Source organism: Ranitomeya imitator, chromosome 3 (assembly GCF_032444005.1).
Source record: "Ranitomeya imitator isolate aRanImi1 chromosome 3, aRanImi1.pri, whole genome shotgun sequence".
Classification (NCBI taxonomy): Eukaryota; Metazoa; Chordata; class Amphibia; order Anura; family Dendrobatidae; genus Ranitomeya; species Ranitomeya imitator.
Genome location: NC_091284.1, coordinates 84,098,000 through 84,110,589, shown reverse-complemented (window position 1 = coordinate 84,110,589; position 12,590 = coordinate 84,098,000). Strand labels below are relative to the sequence as shown.

The 12,590-nt window shown below is 43.9% G+C and overlaps 1 protein-coding gene across 1 annotated transcript in view; it reads right to left on the bottom strand.

Moving 5' to 3' along the window:
• Positions 1-12,590, bottom strand: part of LOC138672734 (adhesion G-protein coupled receptor G7-like) — a 49,374-nt gene that overhangs the window by 20,150 nt on the left and 16,634 nt on the right. The gene's annotated exons all lie outside the window — the stretch shown is intronic.

Below are 12,590 nucleotides of genomic sequence, written 5' to 3'. Positions count from 1 at the left end.
GCCTGAGCAGGCAGGGACACCAGCGCGCTATGGGGGTCAGGTGCCGGAGTCGCCGCTGGCTCAGGCCCTCGGCACTTGCTATATTCACCTGTCCAGGTACACCGCTGCGCGCCGCTCCGTCTTCCGGGTCCTCTGGCTGTGACTGTTCAGTCAGAGGGCGCACACTAACCATGTCATCGCGCCCTCTGACCTGAACATCACAGGCAGAGGATGTGTAAGACGGAGCGGCACGCAGCGGTGGAACGGGACAGGTGAATATAGCATACTCACCCTCCTGGCACGTCCCTGCTTCTTCGTCGAAAATTGCGGTATGCGTTCAGTGCTTTCGCATACAGCGATCTCCTGGGCTGCATCACTCTGTGGGGTCCAGACTGCGCAGGCTTTTGCACTTGCGCAGTCTATAAAGTGGTCAGACAGAGTGACGCTCCCGGCGTTATATTATAGATTTTGTTCAGCATGGAAAATTATGAGACTTTTCAAATCTCTTCATTAGGCGATTGGTCTTATTGTAAAAATATTGCATCCGAGTAGCTTTCAAACAATTACATTTCCAACATTTATTTGCCTTCCTTTTGAGCTCAATTCATATCAGAACGTACTCATTTGGTGTACAGATGCTGGCAGTTAAAGGGTTAGTTCAGTTGGCACTGAGCTCCTGCAGAGGAGATTGTTCTAATCAGCAGAATACTCAAGAGGAGGAGACAGGTGCTGACCCATCACTGCTGCCATCATCTGTACTCCAAATAAGAACCGTATGTTCAGGAATGAATGCAGGTGGAGACAGGGAAAAAGACAGGTGAAAAAGCAGGGTTTGGAATCCATTGGCATGCAATTTTTTATTTTTTTTTTTTATAAAGGAATGAAGACAAATCCCCTTAGAAAGTGATTTGCAGTTTCATAGCTTTCCATGATGATCAAAATCAGTAAAAAAGAAAAATGAAAGTTTAGTCGCTCTTTAATTAAAGCTCCTGGGCTTTGTTGTAAAAATAAATAACAGGGCTCCCACCTACAACAGGACATTTATGTTAATAGTGCTACCTTGACAGAGGCACCATTGAACCCCATTATCCAAAGAGGTCTCTTGTGACTGCGCCTCAGCATCCCATATACAGTGGGAGAAATAAGTATTGAACAAGTCACCAATTTTATAAGTAAATATATTTCTAAAGGTGCTATTAACATGAAATTCTCACCAGATGTCAGTGACAACCCATCCAATCCATACAGTCAAAGAAATCAAACTGTAGATGTCCATAAATGAAGTTACCATATATACTCAAGTATAAGCCGACCCGAGTATAAGCCAAGACCCCTATTTTTGCCACAAAAAATGGGAAAACGTATTGACTCGAGTATAAGCCTAGGGTAAGAAATGCAGCAGCTACTGGTAAATTTCAAAAATAAAAATAGATACCAATAAAAGTAAAATTAATTGAGACATCAGTAGGTTAAGTGTTTTTGAATATCCATATTGAATCAGGAGCGCCATATAATGCTCCATACAGTTCATGATGAGCCCCATAAGATGCTCCATACAAAATGCGCCCCACATAATGCTCCATACAGTTTATGATGGGCCCCATAAGATGCTTCATACAAAAATATGCCCCATATAATGCTGCACAAAGGTTAATAATGACCCCATAAGATGCTCCATAGAAACATTTGCCCCATACAATGCTGCATAAAGGTTAATAATGGCCCCATAAGATGCTCCATAGAAAATATGCCACATGTAATGCTCTATAAAGGTTGATTATGGCCCCATAAGATGCTCCATAGAAATTATGCCCCATGTAATGCTGCATTAAAGTTGATTATGGCCCCATAAGATGCAGTTTATACTGATATAATTATCCATACTATATATCTGCTGCTGCTACAATAAAAAAAAGTAAATGGCATACTCACCTCTCGTCGCTGCCCGCTGCTCCTCAGCGTCCCGGCTCTCTGCAGTGACTGTTCAGGCAGAGGGTGGCACGCACACTAACATGTCATCGCGCCCTCTGACCTGAACAGTCACAGCCAGAAGACACGGAAGACAGAGCGGCGCCCGGCGGTGGAAAGGGGACAGGTGAATATGAAATGCTCACCCGCCCCGTTATACTCACCTGCACCCAGTGCAGTCCCTGCTTAGCACTGACACATGGTCTCCGGGGGCCGACAGCTTCTTCCTCTGTTCAGCGGTCACTGGTACCGCTCATTAACCCCTTCGCGACATGCGCCGTACTAGTACTGCGCTGCCAGCACTGCATTAGTGCCAGCAGCAGTACTAGTACGGCGCACCGATCACCGCGGTCTCGCGCTGAGCGCCGCGGTGATCGGGTGCGGGGGTCAGCTGTATATGACAGCTGACACCCCGCAGCAATGCCCACGATCGGCGCTATCGCCGATCGCGGGCATTTAACCCCTCTGATGCCGCTGTCAGTAGTGACAGCGGCATAGAGGGGGATCGCGCAGGGACGGGGGCTCCCTGCGCTCTCCCACCGGAGCAACGCAATGAGATCGCGTTGCTCCGGTGACCCGGAAGGAGTCCCCGGATCCAAGATGGCCACCGGACTCCTTCCGGGTCATGAAGTGACCTGGCTAGCCGGCGCCTGCTGAGAGCAGGCGCTGGAAGCCAGCTAAGCTGCCTGTCAGATCGTTGATCTGACAGTGTGCTATGCACAGTGTCAGATCAACGATCTGATCTAATACAGAGATGTCCCACCCTGGGACAATGTTAGAAAGTAAAAAAAAAAAAAAATAGAATGTGTAAAAAAAAAAAAAAAATCCCCAAATAAAAAAAAAAAACATTTCCCAATAAATCCATTTATTTATGTAAAAAAAAAAACAAAACAATAAATGTACACATATTTGGTATCGCCGCGTCCGTAACGACCCGCTCTATAAAACTATCCCACTAGTTAACCCCTTCAGTGAACACCGCAAAAAAAAAAAAAAAAAACAAGGCAAAAAACAACGCTTTATTATCATACAGGCGAACAAAAAGTGGAATAACACGCGATCAAAATGACGGATATAAATATCCATGGTACCGCTGAAAACGTCATCTTGTCCCGCAAAAAAAAAGCCGCCATACAGCATCATCAGCAGAAAAATAAAAAAGTTATAGCTCTCAGAATAATGCGATGCAAAAACAATTATTTTTTTATATAAAATAGTTTTTATTGTGTAAAAGCGCCAAAACATAAAAAAAATTACATAAATGAGGTGTCGCTGTAATCGTACTGACCCGAAGAATAAAACTGCTTTATCCATTTTACCACACGTGGAACGGTATAAACGCCCCCCCTAAAAGAAATTCAGGAATTGCTGGTTTTTGTTCATTCCGCCTCCCAAAAATCGGAATAAAAAGCGATCAAAAAATGTCATCTGCCCGAAAATGTTACCAATAAAAACGTCAACTCGTCCCGCAAAAAACAAGACCTCATATGACTCTGTGGGCCAAAATATGGATAAATTATAGCTCTCAAAATGTGGTGATGCAAAAACTATTTTTTGCAATAAAAAGCGTCTTTTAGTGTGTGACAGCTGCCAATCATAAAAATCCGCCAAAAAAACGCTATAAAAGTAAATCAAACCCCCCTTCATCACCCCCTTAGTTAGGGAAAAATAATAAAATGTAAAAAAATGTATTTATTTCCATTTTCCCATTAGTGCTAGGGTTAGGGCTAGGGTTAGGGCTAGGGTTAGGGCTAGGGCTAGGGTTAGGGCTAGGGTTAGGGCTAGGGTTAGGGCTAGGGCTAGGGTTAGGGTTAGGGCTAGGGTTAGGGTTGGGGTTAAGGTTTCAGTTATAATTGGGGGTTTCCACTGTTTAGGCACATCAGGGGCTCTCCAAACGCGACATGGCGTCCGATCTCAATTCCAGCCAATTCTGCTTTGAAAAAGTAAAACAGGGCTCCTTCCCTTCCGAGTTCTCCTGTATGCCCAAACAGTGGTTCCCCCCAACATATGGGGTATCAGCATTCTCAGGACAAGTTGGACAAAAACTTTTGGGGTCCAATTTGTCCTGTTACCCTTGGGAAAATAAAAACATAGGGGATAAAATATCATTTTCGTGGAAAAAAAAATATTTTTTATTTTCACGGCTCTGCGTTATAAACTGTAGTGAAACACTTGTTGGTTCAAAGCTCTCACAACACATCTAGATAAGTTCCTTGGGGGGTCTAGTTTCCAATATGGGGTCACTTGTGGGGGGTTTCTACTGTTTAGGTACATCAGGGGCTCTGCAAATGCAACATGACGCCTGCAGACCAATCCATCTAAGTCTGCATTTCAAATGGCGCTCCTTCCCTTCTGAGCTCTGCTGTGCACCCAAACAGTGGTTCCCTGTTATGTTTGCTAATGACAGGTGTTATGAAGGCAATCCAGAAACACAGTGTGCTTAGCGATCAGAGCGCACACAGTGATCTGACAAATACCCAAAAATACAAGAACGAGCTCTGAGACGTGGAAACTCTGTAGACTGCACACCTGATCCTATCCTAAACACAACTAAAAGCGGCTGTGGATTGCGCCTAACAACTACCTAGGCAACTCGGCACAGCCTAAGAAACTAGCTAGCCTGAAGATAGAAAAATAGGCCTGACTTGCCCCAGAGAAATTCCCCAAAGGAAAAGGCAGCCCCCCACATATAATGACTGTGAGTAAGATGAAAAGACAAAACGTAGGGATGAAATAGATTCAGCAAAGTGGGGCCCGATATTCTAGGACAGAGCGAGGACAGTAAAGCGAACTTTGCAGTCTACAAAAAACCCTAAAGCAAAACCACGCAAAGGGGGCAAAAAAAACCCACCGTGCCGAACTAACGGCACGGCGGTACACCCTTTGCGTCTCAGAGCTTCCAGCAAAACAAAAGACAAGCTGGACAGAAAAAAAGCAACAAAAAAAAGCAAAAAGCACTTAGCTATACAGAGCAGCAGGTCACAGGAACAATCAGGAGAAGCTCAGATCCAACACTGAAACATTGACAAGGAGCCAGGATAGCAGCATCAGGCGGAGTTAAGTAATGAAGCAGTTAACGAGCTCACCAGAACACCTGAGGGAGGAAGCTCAGAAGCTGCAGTACCACTTGTGACCACAGGAGTGAATTCAGCCACAGAATTCACAACAGTTCCCCCCAACATATGGGGTATCAGCGTTCTCAGGACAAGTTGGACAACAACTTTTGGGGTCCAATTTGTCCTGTTACCCTTGGGAAAACAAAAACATAGGGGATAAAATATCATTTTCGTGGAAAAAAAAATATTTTTTATTTTCACGGCTCTGCGTTATAAACTGTAGTGAAACACTTGTTGGTTCAAAGCTCTCACAACACATCTAGATAAGTACCTTGGGGGGTCTAGTTTCCAATATGGGGTCACTTGTGGTGGGTTTCTACTGTTTAGGTACATCAGGGGCTCTGCAAATGCAACATGACACCTGCAGTCCATTCCATCTAAGTCTGCATTTCAAACGGTGCTCCTTCCCTTCCGAGCTCTGCCATGCACTCAAACGGTGGTTCCCCCCCACATGTGGGGTATCAGCGTACTCAGGACAAATTGGACAATAACATTTGTGGTCCAATTTCTCCTGTTACCCTTGGGAAAAAAAAAATTGCGGGCTAAAACATCATTTTGTGGAAAGAAATAATGATTTTTTAATTTTCACAATGCTACATTCTAAACTTTAGTGAAACAATTGGGGGTTAAAAGTGCTCACCACACATCTAGATAAGTTCCTTAGGGGATCTTCTTTCCAAAATGGGGTCACTTGTGGGGGGTTTCCACTGTTAAGGCACGTCAAGGGCTCTCCAAATGCGACATGGCGTCCGATCTCAATTCCAGCCAATTTTGCATTGAAAAGTCAAATGGCACTCCTTCCCTTCCGAGCTCTGCCATGCGCTCAAACAGTGGTTTATCCCCATATATGAAGTATCGACGTACTCAGGACAAATTGCACAACAACTTTTGGGGTCCAATTTATCCTTTTACCCTTGGGAAAATAAAAAATTTGGGGCAAAAAGATCATTTTTTGTGAAAATTAATAAAAAATTATTTTTTACGGCTCTACATTATAAACTTCTGTGAAGCACTTGGAGGTTCAAAGTGCTCACCACACATCTAGATTAGTTCCTTAGGGGGTCTACTTTCCAAAATGGTGTCACTTGTGGGGGTTTCCACTGTTTAGGCACATCAGGGGCTCTCCAATCATGACATGGGCTCCGATCTCAATTCCAGCAAATCTTGCATTGAAAAGTCAAATGGCGCTCCTTCCCTTCCGAGCTCTGCCATGTGCCCAAACAGTGGTTTACCCCCACATATGGGGTATCGGCGTACTCAGGACAAATTGTACAACGACTTTTGTGGTCCAATTTCTCCTGTTACCCTTGGTAAAATGAAACAAATTGGACCTGAAGTAAAAATTTTGTGAAAAAAAGTTAAATGTTCAATTTTTTTAAACATTCAAAAAATTCCTGTGAAGCACCTGAAGGGTTAATAAACTTTTTGAATGTGGTTTTGAGTACCTTGAGGGGTGCAGTTTTTAGAATGGTGTCACTTTTGGGCATTTTCTGTCATATAGACCCCTCAAAGTCACTTCAAGTGTGAGGTGGTCCGTAAAAAAATGGTTTTGCAAATTTTGTTGCAAAAATGAGAAATCGCTGGTCAACTTTTAACCCTTATAACGTCCTAACAAAAAAAAGTTATGTTTCCAAAATTGTGCTGATGTAAAGCAGACATGTGGGAAATGTTGTTTATTAACTATATTATGTGATATAACTCTCTAATTTAAGGGCATAAAAACTAAGAGTTTGAAAATTGCTAAATTTTCATAATTTCCGACAAATTTTTGTTTTTTTCACAAATAAATGCAAGTCATATCGAAGAAGTTTTACCACTATCACGAAGTACAATATGTCACGAGAAAACAGTGTCAGAATCACCAGGATCCGTTGAAGCGTTTCAGAGTTATGACCTCATAAAGTGACAGTGGTCAGAATTGTAAAAATTGGCCCTGTCACTTAGGTGAAAACAGGCTTTGGGGTGAAGGGGTTAAAGTAATGAATATGCTGCTCCACCCCTATGGGAGTGGAGTCCATATTCATTACTTTAATGAGCGGTACCACGTGACCGCTGAACACAAGAAGAGCTGCCAGCGTCCGGAGACTATCGGAGATACAGAGACCACGCCAGGAGCAGGTGAGTATGTGACAGCCACCGCTACCCCTCCCCCGCCGACCCCCCGCCGACAATGACTCGAGTATAAGCCGAGAGGGGCACTTTCAGCCTAAAAAATGGGCTGAAAATCTCGGCTTATACTCGAGTGTAAACAGTACTTTAATTAAGAATTCCCTGCTCTACTCCATCCCTCCCTCTCTAACTTCCTGTTTTTTTTCTACTTCTGATATTTTGTTTGAGAATTCCCAGTGCACGCTGGGATACTCAAATCAGAAGTTATCACTGCGGTCACTGCTGGAGCCTCTGCCCCCATCTTGAAATGAAACATCATCAGTGATATCCGTTTCAGGGGCCGGACTAGTCTCTTCTTAACTGAGAATGTGTCGGTTGTCAATTCCATCATATGTTTCGTATATTCAGTAATTTAAAAAAATATAACTACAAGTTCATATCACCTACATAAATAACATAAAAACAATAACAAATCTAACATATTTGGTATTGCTTTATGAACTAATAAAATATCAGAATATTTTACTCCTATGGTGAATGCCAAAGTGACAAAACATAAAATCTAAATGGCAGATTTGCTGTTTTTTGCCCCCCTTCCACTCCCCCCCCAAAAAAAATACCCATATATACTCGTGTGTAAGCTGACCCGCGTATCAACCTAGACTCCTCATTTTGCCACAAAAAACTGCGAATACTTATTGACTCGAGTATAAGCCTAAGGCTGGTAAATTTCAAAAATAAAAATAGATACCAATAAAAGTAAAATTCATTAATTGAGACATTAGTAGGTTAAGTGTTTTTGAATATCCATATTGAATCAGGAGCCCCATATAATGCTCCATAAAGTTCATGATGGGCCCCATAAGATGCTCCATATTAAAATATGCCCCATATAATGCTGCATAAAAGGTTAATGATTGCCCCATAAGATGCTCCATAGAATATTATGCCCCATATAATGCTGCACAATGGTTGATGGCCCCTTAAGATGCTCCATAGCGTATTATGCCCCATATACTGGTCCATAAAGGTTGATGGCACCATAAGATGCTCCATAGAATATTATGCCCCATATAATGCTCCATAAAGGTTGATGGCCTCATAAGATGCTCCATAGAATATTATGCCCCATATACTGCAGCACAAAGGTTGATGGCCCCATAAGATGCTCCATACAATAATATGCCCTGTATGCTGCTGCGATTAAAAAAAAATGACATAATCACCTCTCATCGCTGGGCGCCGAGTGACGGGACCTGAGCAGGCGGGGACACAAGCGCGCTATGGGGGCCAGGTGCGGGAGTCACTGCTGGCTCAGGCCCCCCGCACTTGTAATATTCACCTTTCCCCATTCCACCACCACGCGCCGCTGTGTCTTCAGATGACGCGGAAGACAGATCCCGGCGGTGGAACGGGGACATGTGAATATCTCATGGCTCACCCTCCTCGTCATACTCACCCCATCTTGACGCGGTCTGCAAGTCCCTGCTTCTCCAGTTCACGCAGGCAGCTTGTTCCTGTGTTCAGTGGTCACAAGGTACCGCTCATTAAAGTAATGAATATGCGCTCTGCCTATGGGAGTGGAGTTGTGTGCATATTCATTACTTTAAGGAGTGGTACCACGTGACCGCTGAACACAGGAAGAGCTGCAGGCACTAGAGACCATCGGAGAAGCAGGGAAGTGCAGAGACCGCGCCGGGAGCAGGTGAGTATGATGTGACAGCTGCCACTCCCCCTCCCCCGCCGACCCCTTGGGACAATGACTAGAGTATAAGCCGAGAGGGGCACTTTTAGCCTAAAAAAAGGCTGACAATCTCAGCTTATACTGCAGTATATACGGTATGTGTAACAATAAGAAATGACACAAGGAAAAAGTATTGAACACATGAAGAAAGCATTGAAAGTCATGTTACCAGCTGAAATCTATCACTAATTAAAAAGCAATCCTGCTTCACTTAGTGAAAAATAATATCAGCTGGTTCAACTTATGGCCTATAAAAAGGTGGATCATTACCAAGGTGCCACACAAGAAACATCTTTTAATGGGTAAAATCAGTGAGTTGTCTCAAGACCTTCACAACCTTATTGTTGCAAAACATACTGATGGCATTGGTTACAGAAGAATTTCTAAACTACTGTAGGTTCCTGTGATGATACATCATTTAATCTTAATTATCCAGATGTCTATTTTCAATAAAGGTACCGTCACACTAGACGATATCGCTAGCGATCCGTGACGTTGCAGCGTCCTCGCTAGCGATATCGTCCAGTGTGACAGGCAGCAGCGATCAGGCCCCTGCTGTGCTGTCGCTGGTCGGGGAAGAAAGTCCAGAACTTTATTTCGTCGCTGGACTCCCCGCAGACATCGCTGAATCGGCGTGTGTGACACCGATTCAGCGATGTCTTCACTGGTAACCAGGGTAAACATCGGGTAACTAAGCGCAGGGCCGCGCTTAGTAACCCGATGTTTACCCTGGTTACCATCCTAAAAGTAAAAAAAACAAACACTACATACTTACCTACAGCCGTCTGTCCTCCAGCGCTGTGCTCTGCTCTCCTCCTGTACTGGCTGTGAGCGTCGGTCAGCCGGAAAGCAGAGCGGTGACGTCACCGCTCTGCTTTCCGGCCGCTGTGCTCACACAGACAGTACAGGAGGAGAGCAGAGCACAGCGCTGGAGGACAGACGGCTGTAGGTAAGTATGTAGTGTTTGTTTTTTTTACTTTTAGGATGGTAACCAGGGTAAACATCGGGTTACTAAGCGCGGCCCTGCGCTTAGTTACCCGATGTTTACCCTGGTTACCGGCATCGTTGGTCGCTGGAGAGCGGTCTGTGTGACAGCTCTCCAGCGACCAAACAGCGACGCTGCAGCGATCCGGATCGTTGTCTGGATTGCTGCAGCGTCGTTTAGTGTGACGGTACCTTAAGCCAGGAGACATAGACTGTTATCTTTACGCAGGGTAACTGAACAAAAGATGTTTGTTATTATGTTGATTATACATTGTCTATGCCAGCTAGATTGTTGACCAACAAAACAGAGAAGGATGAACTATGTAAACTGATTAAATACTCAAACATTGCAAGTTATTCTCATCACACCTTCCTCTTGACCTCCGGATGATGGCTTGAAGGACAACAGTTGTGAACTATACAAGAAAGATAAGCCTCTAACAAGAGATCCAGGGATCCAAAGAACCAGAGACAATTTACAAAACCACAGCCAGGAAAACTCTACAAGACAGCAGCCAGGACATCATGGCTCAATCATGAGGGACACAGATTGGACATTCTACAGAATATCAGCTTAGAGGACCACAACCTTGGCTGAAAGAATACAGGTTTGCTACATTGACATCACTAAACCCATGAATACATTTGAGAAAGTCAGAATTTAGACCCACCTGTCACCTGAGCCCTTATGCATACGTTTAGGAAAGCCAGGAATGGGACGCACCAGTCAACTGGCTCCATGGAAATGTTCGGAGAAGCCAGATTGTGACCCCCTTGGTCAACTGCCCATGTACTTCAATGGACTGTCATCTTTTTAAGCTTGTTATTACCTCCTCTCTGTGCATGCCACAGGTTGAGGTAGTCAGCCCTGGAAATCGCAGCTACTTTAATCCCAGAAGAAGGGTGAGATTCTGCACTTTTTCACCATCTTGGGTATCTTGCTGGGACAATTCTATGTGTTTTGTCTGGTCATTGTTCAATAAAGTATTGTCACAGTGTTTTACCATCAACCTGTGTTGCCCGAGTAGTATTATGCCCACAGTAAAAGGAGAGCGGGTGTTCAGTTGGATGAACCCTGGTCCATGTGGTCTCGAGCCAGTAAACTAGAGCACAACCCCCGTCTCCATAGTTCTAGTGAGCACTGTTAGGGCCATAATCTGGAAGTGGAAAGAACATCATTTCACCTTAAACCAGCCACAAGCAGGTGCTCCCCACAAGATTTCAGACAGACGAGTGAAAGAAATTATCTAAATAGTTGTCCAAGAGCCACGGACCACCTGTGGAGAGCTACAGAAAGACATGAAATCAGCAGGTACAATTAGTAATGCACTTAACCTCTATGGCCTGTATGCATGCTTACCATGTAAGACTCCATTGCCGAACAAAAAGCATGTTCAAGCGCTTTTAAAGCTTGCTCAATGACATTTAGACAATCCTGTGAAATGCTGTTAGAATATAGACTGGTCAGATGAGACCAAAACTCTTTGGATGCCATAATATGCACCATGCCTGGAGGTCAAAAAAGCACTGTATATCGCCCCAAAAACACCATACCAACAGTGAAGTTTGGAGGTGGGAACATCATGGTGTGGGGCTGTTAGAATCTGTTTTGTTTTTGACCATCCGCCATCTTGTTGTGGTTTTCTGGCTGCTGGTCTTTTTCCCCTGGTGCTGGGTTGTCTTAGGTCAGGTGATTGTATCACCCGTTATTACCCAGCACCTGCCTCCCATTCCTTGCTGGACAACAGTGTTAATCCGCCAGAGTTCGGGCTAGGTGCTTTGATAGCTTTTTGTGTTGGATTTTATGCAGTTCTGGGACCTCTGGTTCTGCTATTCTTAGTTTCTGTTCTCAGTTAATATCTGTAGCCTTCTCTGTGTTTACTATTGGCAGCTGACCTGTTTTTTATACCCAGTCCTTAGATCTTTTAGGGACCTCCTTCCCTCTATCTATAGGTCTTCGCTGAGATTAACCTAGGATCATCAGTGGGTCTATTCGCAAGGAATGGGTCGCCCACTCCATCGTAGGGTATCAGCCTAGTCTCAGTGCAGGGTCAGTTTTCCCCCTTCTATACTAGTTCTGTGTTGCAGTTCTGTAACAGCTGTTTTTCAGCATACGGCACTGGAAAACTTCATATAATTAAAGGAAGAAATGAATGGACAAATGTACCAAGACATTCTTGATAAAAATCTGCTGCCATCTACCAGAAAGATGAACAAGAAAAGAGAATGGACATGTCAGCCAGGCAAGGATTCCAAATACAGCCAACAAAACTATGAATTGGTTTCAGAAAAAGAAAATAAAGCTGCTAGAATGGTCAAGCCAATCGCCTGATCTGAATCAAATAGAAAATTTATGAAAGGAACTAAAGCTCAGAGTTCATAGGAGCTCACACACAGAACCTTCAGGATTTGAAGTGTGTTTGTTTGGAAGAATGGGCCAAAATCACACCTGAGCAATGCAAGTGACTAGTTTCTCAAACAAGAGAGGTCTTAAAGCTGTTATCACCAACAAAGGTTTTTTTTGCAAAGTATTAATTAAAATTCAGTAACAGCGTTCAATACTTTTTCTCTGTGTCATATCTCATTATTACACAACTTAATCTATGGATATCTATGGTTATGTTTTTGCCTGTGTGTGGATTGGATTGGTTGTTACTGACATCTGCTGAGAATTCCATGTCAACAGCACC